The sequence below is a fragment of the Lepidochelys olivacea genome, assembly GCF_965140295.1.
Source record: "Lepidochelys olivacea isolate rLepOli2 genome assembly, chromosome: 4".
Lineage (NCBI taxonomy): Eukaryota > Metazoa > Chordata > Testudines > Cheloniidae > Lepidochelys > Lepidochelys olivacea.
In genome coordinates, this window is record NC_140414.1 from 47,727,459 (window position 1) to 47,742,869 (window position 15,411).

Consider the following 15,411-nt stretch of genomic DNA (forward strand, 5'->3'; position numbering starts at 1 on the left):
AAATTAAAACACATGTGCATGCACATATAATAAAACAGAACTCTGTGTCCTTCTCAAAAGCTCTATTTTAAATATATCTACATCTTCCTCTTCAAGCCTCCCGCTGCCTACCCAATTTAAAAATGCTCCCTTGAAAGTTTAATCACTGGCAGTACCAGTATTGCTCTTGAAAAAAGATGCTGAAAAGAGAAGCTTCTGAGGACAAGAGGAGAAAAATCTTCCTTATATTTTAATAAACACTATAAAAAGTGATCTTTGTGAAAGCTGCATTCTGGGCGCAGTACATCTACAGGTTTTTCTCTGGTCTGTGCAGTCATACGAATAGTAGAAACTACAATCAGATCTGTGCAAAATTAAGTGGTTTTGCTTCTCCGAGGTTTGTGTAAACACTCTGGGTTCACATCAAAACCACACTTTTTGCATATTCAATATAATCCCACAAACCATAGAATCATAGAATATCAGAGTTGGAAGGGACCTCAGGAGCTCATCTAGTCCAACCCCCTGCTCAAAGCAGGACCTATCCCCAACTAAATCATCCCAGCCAGGGCTTTGTCAATCCTGATCTTAAAAATATCTAAGGAAGGAGATTCCACCATTCCAGTAACGCATTCCAGTGTTTCACCACCTTCCTAGTGAAAAAGTTTTTCCTAATATCCAACCTAAACCTCCCCCACTGCAACTTGAGACCATTACTCCTTGTTCTGTCATCAGCTGCCACTGAGAATAGTCTAGATCCATACTTTTTGGAACCCCCTTTCAGGTAGTTGAAAGCAGCTATCAAATCCCCCCTCATTCTTCTCTTCCGCAGACTAAACAATCCCAGTTCCCTCAGCCTCTCCTCATAAGTCATGTGTTCAGTCCCCTAACCATTTTTGTTGCCCTCCGCTGGACGGTTTCCAATTTTTCCACATCCTTCTTGTAGTGTGGGGCCCAAAACTGGACACAGTACTCCAGATGAGGCCTCACCAACGTTGAATAGAGGGGAACGATCACGTCCCTCGATCTGCTGGCAATGCCCCTACGTATACATCCCAAAATGCCATTGGCCTTCTTGGCAACAAGGGCACACTGTTGACTCATATCCAGCTTCTCATCCACTGTAACCCCTAGGTCCTTTTCTGCAGAACTGCTGCCGAGCCATTCGGTCCCTAGTCTGTAGCGCTGCATGGGGTTCTTCCGTCGTAAGTGCAGGACCCTGCACTTATCCTTATTGAACCTCATCAGATTTCTTTTGGCCCAATCCTCTAATTTGTCTAGGGCCCTCTGTATCCTATCCCTACCCTCCAGCGTATCTACCTCTCCTCCCAGTTTAGTGTAATCTGCAAACTTGCTGAGGGTGCAATCCACACCATCATCCAGATCATTTATGAAGATATTGAACAAAACCGGCCCAAGGATCGACCCTTGGGGCACTCCACTTGATACCGGCTGCCAACTAGACGTGGAGCCATTGATCACTACCCATTGAGCCTGACAACTTTCTATCCACCTTATAGTCCATTCATCCAGCCCATACTTCCTTAACTTGCTGGCAAGAATACTGTGGGAGACCATGTCAAAAGCTTTGCTAAAGTCAAGGAACAACACGTCCACTGCTTTCCCCTCATCCACAGAGCCAGTTATCTCATCATAGAAGGCAATTAGATTAATCAGGCATGACTTGCCCTTGGTGAATCCATGCTGACTGTTCCTGATCACTTTCCTCTCCTCTAAATGCTGCAGAATTGATTCCTTGAGGACCTGCTCCATGATATTTCTAGGAACTGAGGTGAGGCTGACTGGCCTGTAGTTCCCAGGATCCTCCTTCTTCCCTTTTTTAAAGATGGGCACTATATTAGCCTTTATCCAGTCATCCGGGACTTCCCTGGATCGCCATGAGTTTTCAAAGATAATGGCCAATGGCTCTGCAATCACATCCGCCAACTCCTTTAGCACTCTCGGATGCAGCACATCTGGCCCCATGGACTTGTGCTCGTCCAGCTTTTCTAAATAGTTCCAAAGCACTTCTTTCTCCACAGAGGGCTGGTCACCTCCTCCCCATGCTGTGCTGCTCAGTGCAGCAGTCTGGGAGCTGACCTTGTTCGTGAAGACAGAGGCAAAAAAAGCATTGAGTGCATTAGCTTTTTCCACATCCTCTGTCACTAGGTTGCCTCCATCATTCAGTAAGGGGCCCACACTTTCCTTGACTTTCTTCTTGTTGCTAACATACCGGAAGAAACCCTTCTTGTTACTCTTAACATCTCTTGCTAGCTGCAACTCCAGGAGTGATCTGGCCTTCCTGATTACACTCCTGCATCCCTGAGCAATATTTTTATACTCTTCTCTGGTCATTTGTCCAATCTTCCACTTCTTGTAAGCTTCTTTTTTGTGTTCAAGATCAGCAAGGATTTCACTGTTAAGCCAAGCTGGTCGCCTGCCATATTTACTATTCTTTCTACACATCGGGATGGTTTGTCCCTGTAACCTCAATAAGGATTCTTTAAAATACAGCCAGCTCTCCTGGACTCCTTTCCCCCTCATGTTATTCTCCCAGGGGATCATGCCCATCAGTTCCCTGAGGGAGTCAAAGTCTGCTTTTCTGAAGTCCAGGGTCCATATTCTGCTGCTCTCCTTTCTTCCCTGTGTCAGGATCCTGAACTCAACCATCTCATGGTCACTGCCTCCCAGGTTCCCATCCACTTTAGCTTCCCCTACTAATTCTTCCCGGTTTGTGAGCAGCAGGTCAAGAAGAGCTCTGCTCTTAGTTGGTTCCTCCAGCACTTGCACCAGGAAATTGTCCTCTACCCTTTCCAAAAACTTCTTGGATTGTCTGTGCACCGCTGTATTGCTCTCCCAGCAGATATCAGGGTGATTGAAGTCTCCCATGAGAACCAGGGCCTGTGCTCTAGTAACTTCCGTGAGTTGTCGGAAGAAAGCCTCGTCCACCTCATCCCCCTGGTCCGGTGGTCTATAGCAGACTCCCACCACAACATCACCCTTTTTGCTCACACTTCTAAACTTAATCCAGAGACACTCAGGTTTTTCTGCAGTTTCATACTTGAGCTCTGAGCAGTCATACTGCTCCCTTACATACAGTGCAACTCCCCCACCTTTTCTGCCCTGCCTGTCCTTCCTGAACAGTTTATATCCATCCATGACAGTACTCCAGTCATGTGAGTTATCCCACCAAGTCTCTGTTATTCCAATCACATCATAATTCCTTGACTGCCAGGACTTTCAGTTCTCCCTGCTTGTTTCCCAGGCTTCTTGCATTTGTGTATAGGCACTTGAGATAACTCGCTGATCGTCCCTCTTTCTCAGTATGAGGCAGGAGCCCTGCCCTCTCACGCTCTCCTGCTTCCTCCTGGTACCCCACTTCTCCACTTACCTGAGGGCTTTGGTCTCCTTCCCCCAGTGAACCTAGTTTAAAGCCCTCCTCACTAGGTTAGCCAGCCTGCTTGCGAAGATGCTCTTCCCTCTCTTTGTTAGGTGGAGCCCGTCTCTGCCTAGCACTCCTCCTTCTTGTAACACCATCCCATGGTCAAAGAATCCAAAGCCTTCTCTCCGACACCACCTATGTAGCCATTCGTTGACTTCCACGATTCAACGGTCCCTACCCAGGCCTTTTCATTCCACAGGGAGGATGGACGAGAAGACCACTTGCACCTCAAACTCCTTTATCTTTCTTCCCAGAGCCACATAGTCCGCAGTGATCCGCTCAAGGTCATTCTTGGCAGTATCACTGGTGCCTACGTGGGGAAGCAGGAAGGGGTAGCAATCCGAGGGCTTGATGAGTCTCAGCAGTCTCTCCGTCACATTGTGAATCCTAGCTCCTGGCAAGCAGCAGACTTCTCGGTTTTCCCGGTCGGGGCGGCAGATAGATAACTCAGTTCCCCCTGAGGAGAGAGTCCCCGACCACTACCACCCGCCTCCTTCTCTTGGGAGCGGTGGTCGTGGAACCCCCAACCCTAGGACAGTGCATCTCATGCCTTCCAATCGGCGGAGTCTCCTTCTGTTCCCTGCCCTCAGATGTATCATCTAGTCCACTCTCTGCATTAGTATCTGTGGAGAGAACATGAAAATGGTTACTTGCCTGTATCTGCGTTGCTGGTACATGGACTCTCCCCTTTCTTCTTCTGGAGGTCACATGCTGCCAAATTTCTTCACCGTTCTCCTGTCCCCGCTGCACAGCCTGCTCTGAATCTTCAGAACATTGTGCCCGTAGAAGCATATCCTGACGAGCCTTATTTCAGTCAAAACTGGAACCAGATTTACGTTACAGGTTCAGATTTGATATTTGAACATGAAACAAACTTTAAACCAGAGAAATTTAGTTTGTTTTTGGCTTTTGATGTAAACATTTCATGCAGTTCTATTGGCAATATGATTTCAGATCCATGCAAGCCCATCATGTCTGCTGTTTGTTTGCTGTATGGCATGTTCCTCAGGCAAACCAATCCAACCCAATCTTCAGTGGTTTAAAAAAATAAGATTTTCTTCCTGACTTCCTTTTCCAGCTGTTGGTCTCAGTGGTGACTTTAATGCTCATCTTGTGGTAGGCGATGGCTCAAAAATGCGTTACAATGATGCCATCCTGCGAGGGTACCTCAGGCAAAATGTTGCCTGTGGGAGCACATGAGGAGCATAATCCTGTAGTAGTCTGACTCTCACAGGTAGTCTGAACTTCAGCAAAAGTACTTGTCAAAGTAGTTATTATAGGGCAGGGAGGATAGCATCACCTATTATTAAAGATGCCTGATGCTTCCCATTATAGACCTTGTTTTCAACTGCTTATAACTTGGCCAAATTTTAACCATTTGGGCTGAAATTTTCTATATCGGGCATCCGCCTGAGACTGAACTTTCTTTGGAAAATTTCAGCCAGAACAGCTTACTGTTTCTCAGAGCAAGGGTAAGAAAAAGTTATGTTGTTTAAGAATGTTAAAAATATTCCAGGAACTCTTTTTTCCAAAAATTTCTCACCCCATCTCCCATACTGTGGAGTAGGGACGTGAAATTTAGCATGTGGGTAAGTCATGGGCATACTTCTGGCTGTTTTTGCGACCCCTACTCCTCCCCAAATTTGGCCAAGTTATATGTTTTTTTTTTTTTTTGAGAAGTCTGAGTTTGCACTTGCTTAGAGACTCCTTCAATGTTAACAGCTAAAATCTCCAAGTATTCTGTCCTCACTGAGCATGCCCTTAATCTCTCTGTTGCCTCAGTTCCCCATCTATAAAATGAGAGTAATACCTCATCATCTTATAGGGATGTTATGAAGATAAATATGTGTGAAACACTCAATGCTATGGTGGTGAGCGCCATAGGAAAGCCCATAAGGAAATGAATAGTTCTATTTTAAGAGCAGAATTTGGATAGTATGCAGTAAATAAGCCACTGAACAATGATAAGAAAACAAAATATTGAATAGTTGCTCATTAAGTGAGTACCATCCAGTCTGTGCACTGAATGAAGCAAGTGTACTGTGGAAAAGATGAGATCATGTCATTAAAGATCGTATCAGAAATAGAGATGGCTGGAAAAATTCTGACAAAATGTTTTTTCATCAGAATTTACTGATTCATTGAAACCAAAATGTTCCATGGAGGCAGTTTGATTTTGATGTAGGTCTGACAGAACTCTGCCTGCCAGGCAAGTTTCTGTCAGAAACCTGCTTGGTTTTCTGTCTGTTCAGCTGCCTGGCTTCTTGACAGCTTGTCAGGTGTACTGCCTCAGAGTCAGGGACTCCAGGTCTTTCAGGTGCCATTCTCTTTGATAGAAAATATGGGGTTTTATTCTGAAGTGGAATGAAACCAAATTTCAAAACATTGAGATCCTCGTCAAAATGGGATTACTTTTACTAGCACAGTTCTAATCATAATGCACACACGCAAAGAGGGCAAATTATGGTTGCACAAGCAATATTAATTCTGGCATTACCTAATTTTTGAATGCTTGGTGTTGCTACCTTACTCTTTTAATGTAATGTTTTGTGTGTAATTTTTACAGGAATCCCTAGAGGCCTCAGTATGATCTGGGCCTCATTGTGCAAATATATAATTGGAGATAGTCCCTGACCTGAAAAATTTGCGGTCTGAGCTAGATTGTGACTTTACCTGGAGCCCAGAGCGAGGGGAAGCACCTGGCTGTGTCACCCCAAGAGCAGTCTAAGGAAGGAATTGTGACCACATACACTTGCTCTCACAAATTCAAATCCTGGGAAATACAGAGCCAGATTATGCCCCATGATGCAGTTCCATTATATATTTTTGGTTTGTATATGTTTTGAGAAATAAACCCCCTTCATGCCACTAGAGTATTTAAATATCCCTTGAAGAATACCTTGGGAAGAGTGGGGTTCTCCAACTGGCCTGACAGGTCTATTCTGGTTTTACTTCCCTGACCTATAGTGTAGGTGGCAGGTTAGGACTGGGAAGGGAAAAAGAGGTAGTTGCTAGAATGCACTGTGCTCCAGCCATACTCTGCTGGCATAATGGTCCATCGAAGGCTGCCCAGAATGGTGCCTAGGCTGGTGAAACGTAGCTGCTCTGCATTGTATATGGAGATCGATAGGTCCCTGGAATGGTCAGTTTGAAGGGGCAGAAAGGTGACTTAAAGCCAGTTTCCTTCCATTTGCACTTGGTGCAGGAATGGGGGACTGCAGAATCTAGGTAATGATGTTTAAATTGGCTTAGCATTTGGCCCCAATCTTCATTCCTCTCTTGAATTTGGTGATGTTTGCACTCTTGTTATGTTGCATTACTTTGTATTAAGCCCCATTGCTGTGCATCAAGTAAAGTATTTACCAAACAAAAGCCTCAACAGTGAATGAATAGGGTTGTCTCTCATGATTATTTTATCCATTGAAAATAACCGAAAGATTCTAGAACAATAGACTCAAGAATTCAATAGGTATGTTTATTACTAAATCATGGAGCAGTAACCTACACACGCACACACTCTCCATTGTCTGTCTATACAGCAAAATATCATGTGCATTTAAGTGAGAGGGTATAAATGTGCCTCTTGATTGTGGAGCGAATTTGTTTTAATTAATATCTGTTTTTAAACTAAATACATTTTGTTCTTTGGATCCCCTAGGTTTCAAATACATCTTCTCTCATAACAGTTTGCTACTGTAAAATTATATCACTGAATTCAAACTGCTCATATATTGGCACTTAACTACAATGAGCCCCATTATACACTTGGTTTACATTTCACTTAAAGTGCTCTGCTCTTTAGACTACATTAAGGACAGGATTTAATAGCCTTCTATACTTAATTATCACCCTTATGCGCTGTAGAATAGTCTTTTGGAGTGTGTAAATTGCTTGTTATAACAAAGTATGCAGTGTACCTACTGAAATATCATTTCTATCAAAGGCCTATTTATGGCTGCAAGTTGCTTGATTATGAGATTTGTGTCAACTATCTGGAAATCCTTTTTTGGATTTACAAGAACCCAGTCTGCAGTGGACTAAGGCATGACATTTTCTGAGCTGTAACACACACGTATGTATCTCCAACTGGTGCACATTAATCAGTCCTAACATACAGCAGCATTTCCTGAAGTGTCTAATAAATCTCTATTCTGAGCATGGGTGCTGAAGTGGATAACTCAAACAAAATCACATTTTACATAATATATATGCCTGAATACATATCTTTGGCATCAATGGATTCCATGATATAGGACCTTTCTGAGATAGGGAACATCTGTTAAGTGACTACCTGGCTTTTTGCATGCATGTATGTTTGCATAAATATCTTTTAATGTAGCTGAGTCTTCACAGTCCTTTAGTGAAAGGGATGTTACACTTATTATATGACATCATAGTTAGAGTACATTTGATTTGAATACATCTAAGTGTTTTGGGTTTTTAAGGTTTTCTTGATCTTTAGGCTGAAACATTTTCCTCCTGGAAAATCAGGATGAATGTTTTTCATTCCTATTTTGCGTGTATATTTGAAAACTGGTTGAATTACTAGCTATGAATAATTTCAAACAAATGTAGTCCTTTCCTCTGTCATGCACAAATCACTTATGAAGAGAGTTTGATTTTTTCAAACTTATTTGCCTTTTGTAGTAATTCAGCAAACACTTTATACAAACAAATTGCTGCCCATAGGTTGTTCATGCTCACTTCAGCTATTTGCTACTTGTAGTGTGGGATTGGCCTTCTAAAACACAGGATATGGTTTTCAAGATAGGGAGGAAAATGCCTGAAACTGAAGTTGGCTAGCATGTAATGGCAAAGAAGGAAAATAATTATGCTTTTAATTGACCTGAATATAAGTAAAAATGTTACACTAGAAGGTGAATCTCAAAGTACTGATGAGGAAGTAGAGGAGGAGCAAGTGTTAAATGACTTTCCTGATAAACTTCTTTGGCCATAATGTCAATGTAGAGGTTATACTCAGACTGGAAGCTGTTTTAAATTGGAGCATTTTATTAAAACCTTTTTGTCAGAATCCAACGAACACACAGCTTGCATAATCTAACTGCTGGACAGTCCTTCCAGGAGCTCTACACTGTTCTGTGATCACACCTACTTCACCAGAGTTGTCCCCCTGATTGTTTCAATACTTAAAGGGACAGGACACAGAAAAATAGAGCTCTGGCATTCCAGCCAATTCTTACACCAAAACATAGTCTAAATTTATACTGACATACATATATATTGTAACTTTAGTGCTACATTGACGTTTTACGAGATAGAGAGAGAGAGAGTGTGCGTGCGTTAACAGGGCAGGAAAGTGATAATTTTTTTTTCCAGAGTAGTGGGTCTTTAGTTTGCTTAGAACTCTCCCTGTGTACAACAACCATATTTATTTTCATAGACCATTGCAGAAGAGAGACAGACACTGCCCTCTCATGGAGACTTTGTTTTTGTTCTTTCTTGTCTTGTTCTTTTAATCCTAAAATGAAACATTCTCATTCTTTGCCATGGAATGTTTCTACATGTATACGTATTATAACTTCTCAGCCTAGAGCTTGTGACTCCAAGGTGGTTTCACAAGGCACAGTCATACTCTGGGATGAGTGGGAGAGGAAACATCTGGGGGGAAAATACAACAATAAAAGGTGTTTGCTTTCTGAACATGTATACTGCTAGACTGCTGCTCTATGCACGGCTACTGCAATTTGGTGGTGCACCAGCTAAATAGTGCATGCGATCACGCACTTCTGTTATGACGTGCACACTGAAGTGTGTCTGAGCTGGTTAGATCACATCCTCTCTAGCTGCCTCCTTGCTGTTCCTGTGAGGAGCTTTCCAGTCTATTACTTGATAATCACATATCTCCTGTTTCCAAGGCCAGCTGTTTTAGCATGTGGGGTGTAGCTGCTGTTGCCACCCGTTCTTTCTTTTTAACAGGACTGGCTAAGAGAGGCAGAAGCTTGAGAGAAGGCAACCATGGGGAATGGAAAGTTGAAACCTGCAGCATTAGGCCAAATTTATCCTTGATGTAGCTCCACTGAAGTCAATGGAATCACCTGAAGTTCATGTCCAAAATTCGTATGATCTAAAGTCCCCATCCAATTCTCACTAAGATCAATGAGTGTTTGCATTGACTTCAGTGGGGGATGGATCAGGCCCTAAATACAAAAGGAAGGGAAAGTGTGAAGCAATGAGCAGTGTATTTGAATGGTGAAGTGAAGCAGACATCTTGTTTGTACAATTTTTGCCTTTTTCTTTCTTTCTTTCTTTCTTTCTTTCTTTCTTTCTTTCTTTCTTTCTTTCTTTCTTTCTTTCTTTCTTTCTTTCTTTCTTTCTTTCTTTCTTTCTTTCTTTCTTTCTTTCTTTCTTTCTTTCTTTCTTTCAGTTTGGTTTTGATTTTCAGTGGTTATTAGTATAATGCAGGTAAGGAAATGCTAGGAAAATGTAGATTGATTACTTGCATCCTAGGCTTTTAAGATGAGTAGCTTCGAAATAAACATAGCCAGTGATGTTATCTTTGAATAGTTGTGGACAATGAGGGAAGTTTCTGACAATTGGAGAAAAAGCAAATGTGATTTTCAGACAGAAAAGTGAGCTGGCAATTACTCTACTTCTATATCTAACTTCTGTTTCTAGTAAGATAATAGAATAAATATTCAAACAAAAGGCACTTCAAAAAGCAAACAAAATATTAAACTTTTTTGAACTTTGATGGTTGCAGCAGTAGTTCAAATTTAGGAGAAAAATTTAGATCAGTTCTGCTCTTACTCAACACATCTTTTCATCTCCAACTATCTTCTTCACCCCTCCTCCACCAACACATAAAGAGTCAATTAAACTTTGCTATATACGAAAGTGAAAATTTTCAAATATTTGGAAACTGCTACAAGCATGCAGCTTTATAAAGCTATTTATTAAAGTATTGACTTTAAAGTTTTAATAATACTATAAAGTATTATTAAAGTATTGACTGAGGAAGGCAGAAAACCATAATGTCTGGGGTGCTTCTTCAAATCTTAGTGTGCTGAAATAGTAAAGGATTTGCACTGTGGTAATTTCTTTGAAGCCTTGTCGTCTGCCTCTAATTTTTCAGTGGGCTGCTAATCCCATTAGATTTTGTGCACTGAGTGTTTGCACTTGCACAAAAGCTGTTCAAACAAAGCCAAAATGTTGACACCACTATCCTCTGACAACATTTACAATGAATATTAAACACATTTGGGCTGGTTTTGAATAAATTTTAGAAATAGATTTCAGACTCTGCGATTAGTGCTAAAAAGGTTGGGATTTTGGCTTGTATTTTTTTTTTAAATTTGTTGTCGAGCAACTCGGAATGGCATTGTATATGATATGAGAAGGTAGAAGTCAGATACATTAAAAATAGAGCTGTTGAATTTTTTGGTCAACTTTAAAAAAACAAAAACAAAAAATGACTTTTTGATGAAATGGAGACTTACATGAGAATTTCCATTTACTTCAACTTTTTGGGTTTTATTCAAAAACCTGATTTTTTTCTGGTTTAAACTTCTCTTTTTTAGTTGCCAAAAACATACAAGTTTATTTAACTTTTTTAATGAAAACCTAAAAAATTTCAGTGAAAACCCTTACTTCCTCAAAGTTTTTCATAGGGAACAAAAACTTCCCAACTAGCTCTAATAAAAAGTAGTTCAAGAACTTTTTCTCCTTAATACCTCTGTGCAGGCAAACAGATGACCAGAGAGATTCTCTGGTAACTGGCTAGATCTCTGAGGCAGTGTAGGATGGCAGTCTTTCTTGAACATATCTGGTAAATTTTAAGAGTGAGAGCAATGTGAAGTTGAAGGTGGATGGAGGAAAAGGGATGGGACAGGGTTCAGTTCCCATTTTCTCGGTTGTATACAGGTGCATCCAAATGCCTTTTCTCCTTTAGAAGTTGTGGTGAATCCATTACTGTTGTAACAGATATGGTGACTAGTCAGTGACTGCCAGATTTGAATCTCAGTTACACAGGTGAGAATCTGTAACTCTGTTGAATGTCTCTGGATGCCAAGGCCAGCTGCATGTCCATGGTGATCTGATGATGAGCAGCTATGTCCATGACCCCTCAACATTCATGGATCCTAACCCCTGCAAGAAAACTTTTACACAGGGCCATCTGTTGGACTTAGGAAACGGAGTGATGCAAAAGAAACCACTTCCCCGCTCCCCACTGCAGCTTCCTCCTCCCTCCCCCTTTCAGCAAGTCTGGTTTTCTTACACACACAAGTGGGAGGGATTAGTTGACCCATAAAAGCTAAAAATCATGAAATTTCAGTTCATATGAAGATTTTAATTTATATATAGAATATATTCTTAAAAATCCTAATAGATTAATATCTAGCTATAATTTAGCTGAACCTAAATTTTGGGGCTTAACTACTTAGTAATGTCTCTCTTTAATATTTGATACACTATTTCTTTCAAGGAGGAGCAAGTCTCTCTTTAATATAACTTAAAATTATTTCCTTTTTCAAAGATTTCTGTGTTTAAAAGTTATTCTCGCCTTTAAAAAAAGGTGTCCACTTGGCCAGATATAATAGAATGATAGAGAATTTCCATGCAGAGCTCCCAAGTGAGAGTGGTAACAGTAGTCATGAATGACTGGGTTCCAGCCTGGTGGACTTCAGTAACTGGGACTGAGGCAAATGGAGTGTGTGTGGTTTGAGGGTGTTGGGGGGAACCTGGGCCATGATCATTAGTCTCCTTTAGCACCAGCCTGTAACCTTTTCAACGGTTGGAATGATTGAAGCTCCAAAGCAATCTTTCCTTGGATTTCTATTAAGGTGCTGAAGTACTCCATCAACAACAATGCATTGTCCAGAAAAAACAGCTTGCCATAGTGAGTGAAGGAGGAAGATTTTTACCACTGCATGGTAGAGTCCTTTTGCTTTATCTCCCTTACTGATGTGGTTACTTTATTATATTATGCTTTGCTTTTTTATTCATGGGCAATAGGCCTGAAACAGGAATAATTGAGCCTGAAAAATGTGCATTATACATCCTAGCAGTAGCAGGGCTGGATATATGATTTTCACAGCAACAGGGAAGCAAAAATGCCTGTCTCTCTCTCTCACTTGAGTGGGGTGAGAGAGAAGGGCTCAATTCTGGGAGATGCTGAGTACCCTCTATGCAAATTGAAATCCTCACAGGATTGGGTCCCAAATGACTTTCCTAATCACATTTTGCTTTAGCTTTGTAAAAGTAGGATACTCCAAATAGGCTGTTTCTCATGCTGCATTCATTCTGCCAGCTTTTACTTTGGAAGACTGGTCTCAGGAGTTAGGTACAGATCTGTCACCGTCCTGCTTTGCTGATGTTAATATTCCGCTTCTCTTTCTATGACTCACTCCGAGCACATCTAGTTCATTCACAATGGTAATTTTTACTTCCACTTCTCCTTCCCCCTCCTTCCAGATCTAAAATGTCCTGTCAGCTGCTGTTTATCTGCTGTTTCAAACGTCCTGGCTTGGTTTCTTTTTCCCTTTCATTACATTTTCTCCCTTGGTCCAGAAAGTTGTTTTAGTTTGTCATTTCTATTCCCCTGTCAGCAGTATTCTTCGTCGTGTCTGGCTCAGGCAGCCTGTCTGCGTGGTTTTCTTTATCGTTGTTTTTGTGCTGAATTAGTGCCTCCTAGGAAGCCCAATGTAGCATAACATAATTAAGTGACAATATATGAGGTGCCAGTCCTTTACTCGGCAGTTAATGAATGGCTGGAAGATTTACAGGCATGAGGTGAAGTCAAAGGGAATTTGACACTCAAACTACTAATTAAGTGATAGGTAGAGAACTGGCATCAAATATTTTTAAAGCTCCTGTATATTGGACATAGTACTTTTAATTTGAATTGTATCTAACTTGTTTAAAAAAATAGAATGGTTTAAAAATAAAGATGTACTGTGCAATGTCTCCTTTCAACTCTGGCCCTTTTCTCTTTCTCCTCCCCAAAACAAACAACCTCCCTTTGCCCCTGCCCCAGAACAAAATACAACCAAAGTAAAACATGCCAGGTGTCCAGGAGACAATCTTTCAAATGAGGCTGAGAGGATTCAAGTCACTAATTTTAGACTGAGGTTATGAGCTAAATTCTGCCATCTATATAGAAGACATGGGTGCAATGGAGAGCCGCATCAGGCCACACATTCTTTCATCTTTCTCAAATATCTACGTGCACACTGAGATGTGAATATAGCCCCAAGGGTAGGATTTTGGGGGTGAATATACAGTCCATATGTAACGTACACCTGCTGTCTCCCCAAGTGACATAATATCGTTGATATTTCTCAGCCACGGTGTCAGTGCACCCCACTAAGTGTTGACTTTAGCAATGTGCTCTAGGAATTGGGTCCTGAAGCATAGGGCACAAATAATGAGGCCCTGAGCAGCAATATTGAGAGGTTCTCAAGCAAGCCCTGTGGCATGCTTAACACATGCCTAAGTCTTGTTCCGAGCCGACCTTTTCTATTCCTAAATGGCTAGCTTCACTCATTAGTGGTCACTACTATAATTTACAAAAACGAAGCAGTAAAATGTCTAAAATACTATAAGATGTTGAAATTCCAAGTTTTTTCACTGAATATGTGTGGGGGGATTTTTGTTAATTAACAGCTAAAACTTTGTTTATAGGCCTTTTTGTTTTTGTTTTTTTGGGGGAATTTTTTATTCTTTTATGTTTACTCTGGCTTAATATTTGTTTTTATGAAATATTTTCTATTTTTAAATGCATATTTAACGTGTATTTTGAAGGGTTTGAGAAACTATACGCTAGCAGCACTTATGATGTGTGCGTGAGGCACATATGGTAGAATGGGTTTTGTTTTGCCAATTCATAAGCGCCTCAAACAATGATGTGGGAGAACGGGGGAAGAGTCACCCCAAATCACCAGCTCCTCAGGGGTTACTCCATTTTGGCTGCTAGAGTTTTCTCCTTTCACTTTAGTTGACTCTTTCTTTAGTGTTCTAAAATAAAGTCTCCTTCAATCACTACATATTTTTTCTTAACAGATAACTTTGGCCACCAAGAGTTTCTGTTGATACAGCTTTACTTACCACACTCTAGATACTGAAACCAGTATAGTTTATTAATATCCTCACTGTATAGTTGCACTGCTCTTTCTTTCCAATCCTTTTTTAAACAAGTCGGTTTCTTTGATCAGATAAGCGTTCACATACTCTGTAATGTTTTTTTAATGCACAGACATAATATGCATATATATTATGTATAAAATGTTTAGGCCAGCATTTTCAAATTTGGTGCCTAATTTCAAATATTAGGCACCTAAATAAATTTCGTTTGAATTTCAGAGCTGAAAGCATCCTGAATATCAGATCACTTTTAATATTTTTATTATTTATATTACAGTGGCATCCAGAAGCCCTAAAGAGGTTAGTTGGAACCACACTAGGTACTATACACACATATACACACATAAAGGTCACTTTACTGAAGAACTTATAATCTAATTTAGGTGCCTAAGACTATGTCTACACTAGCATTTTTGTAGGTAAAACTTATGTCGTTCAGAGATGTGAAAAAACACCTGACCGAAATAAGTTACACCAACAGAAGCACTGGACAGTGCTATGTCAGTGGTCATAGCTACCGCCACTTGTTGGGGGTGGTTTAATTGTGCTGACTGGAGACCTCTCTCCTGTCGGCATAGAGCAGCTACATGGGAGATCTTACTGCAGCGCAGCTACATCAATGCTGCTGTAAGATCTCTAGTGTAGACATAGCCTTAGGAAGGATTTAATAGTGGGATTTTTCAAAAGCACCTGAGTGATTTGGGAGCACAAGTGCCGTAGATACTTCAGAACAAAACAAAAAAACCACACCTTAGGTGCCTAACTTTAAACCGAAGTTTGAACATTTTGGCCTCTGTGAGGAACTGATTTCTGAGGAACTGATACAGTATGTGTATCACTGCCAATACTTGGGCAGATTCAGTACGGCTAACTTGTGTCATAGGCCTTTG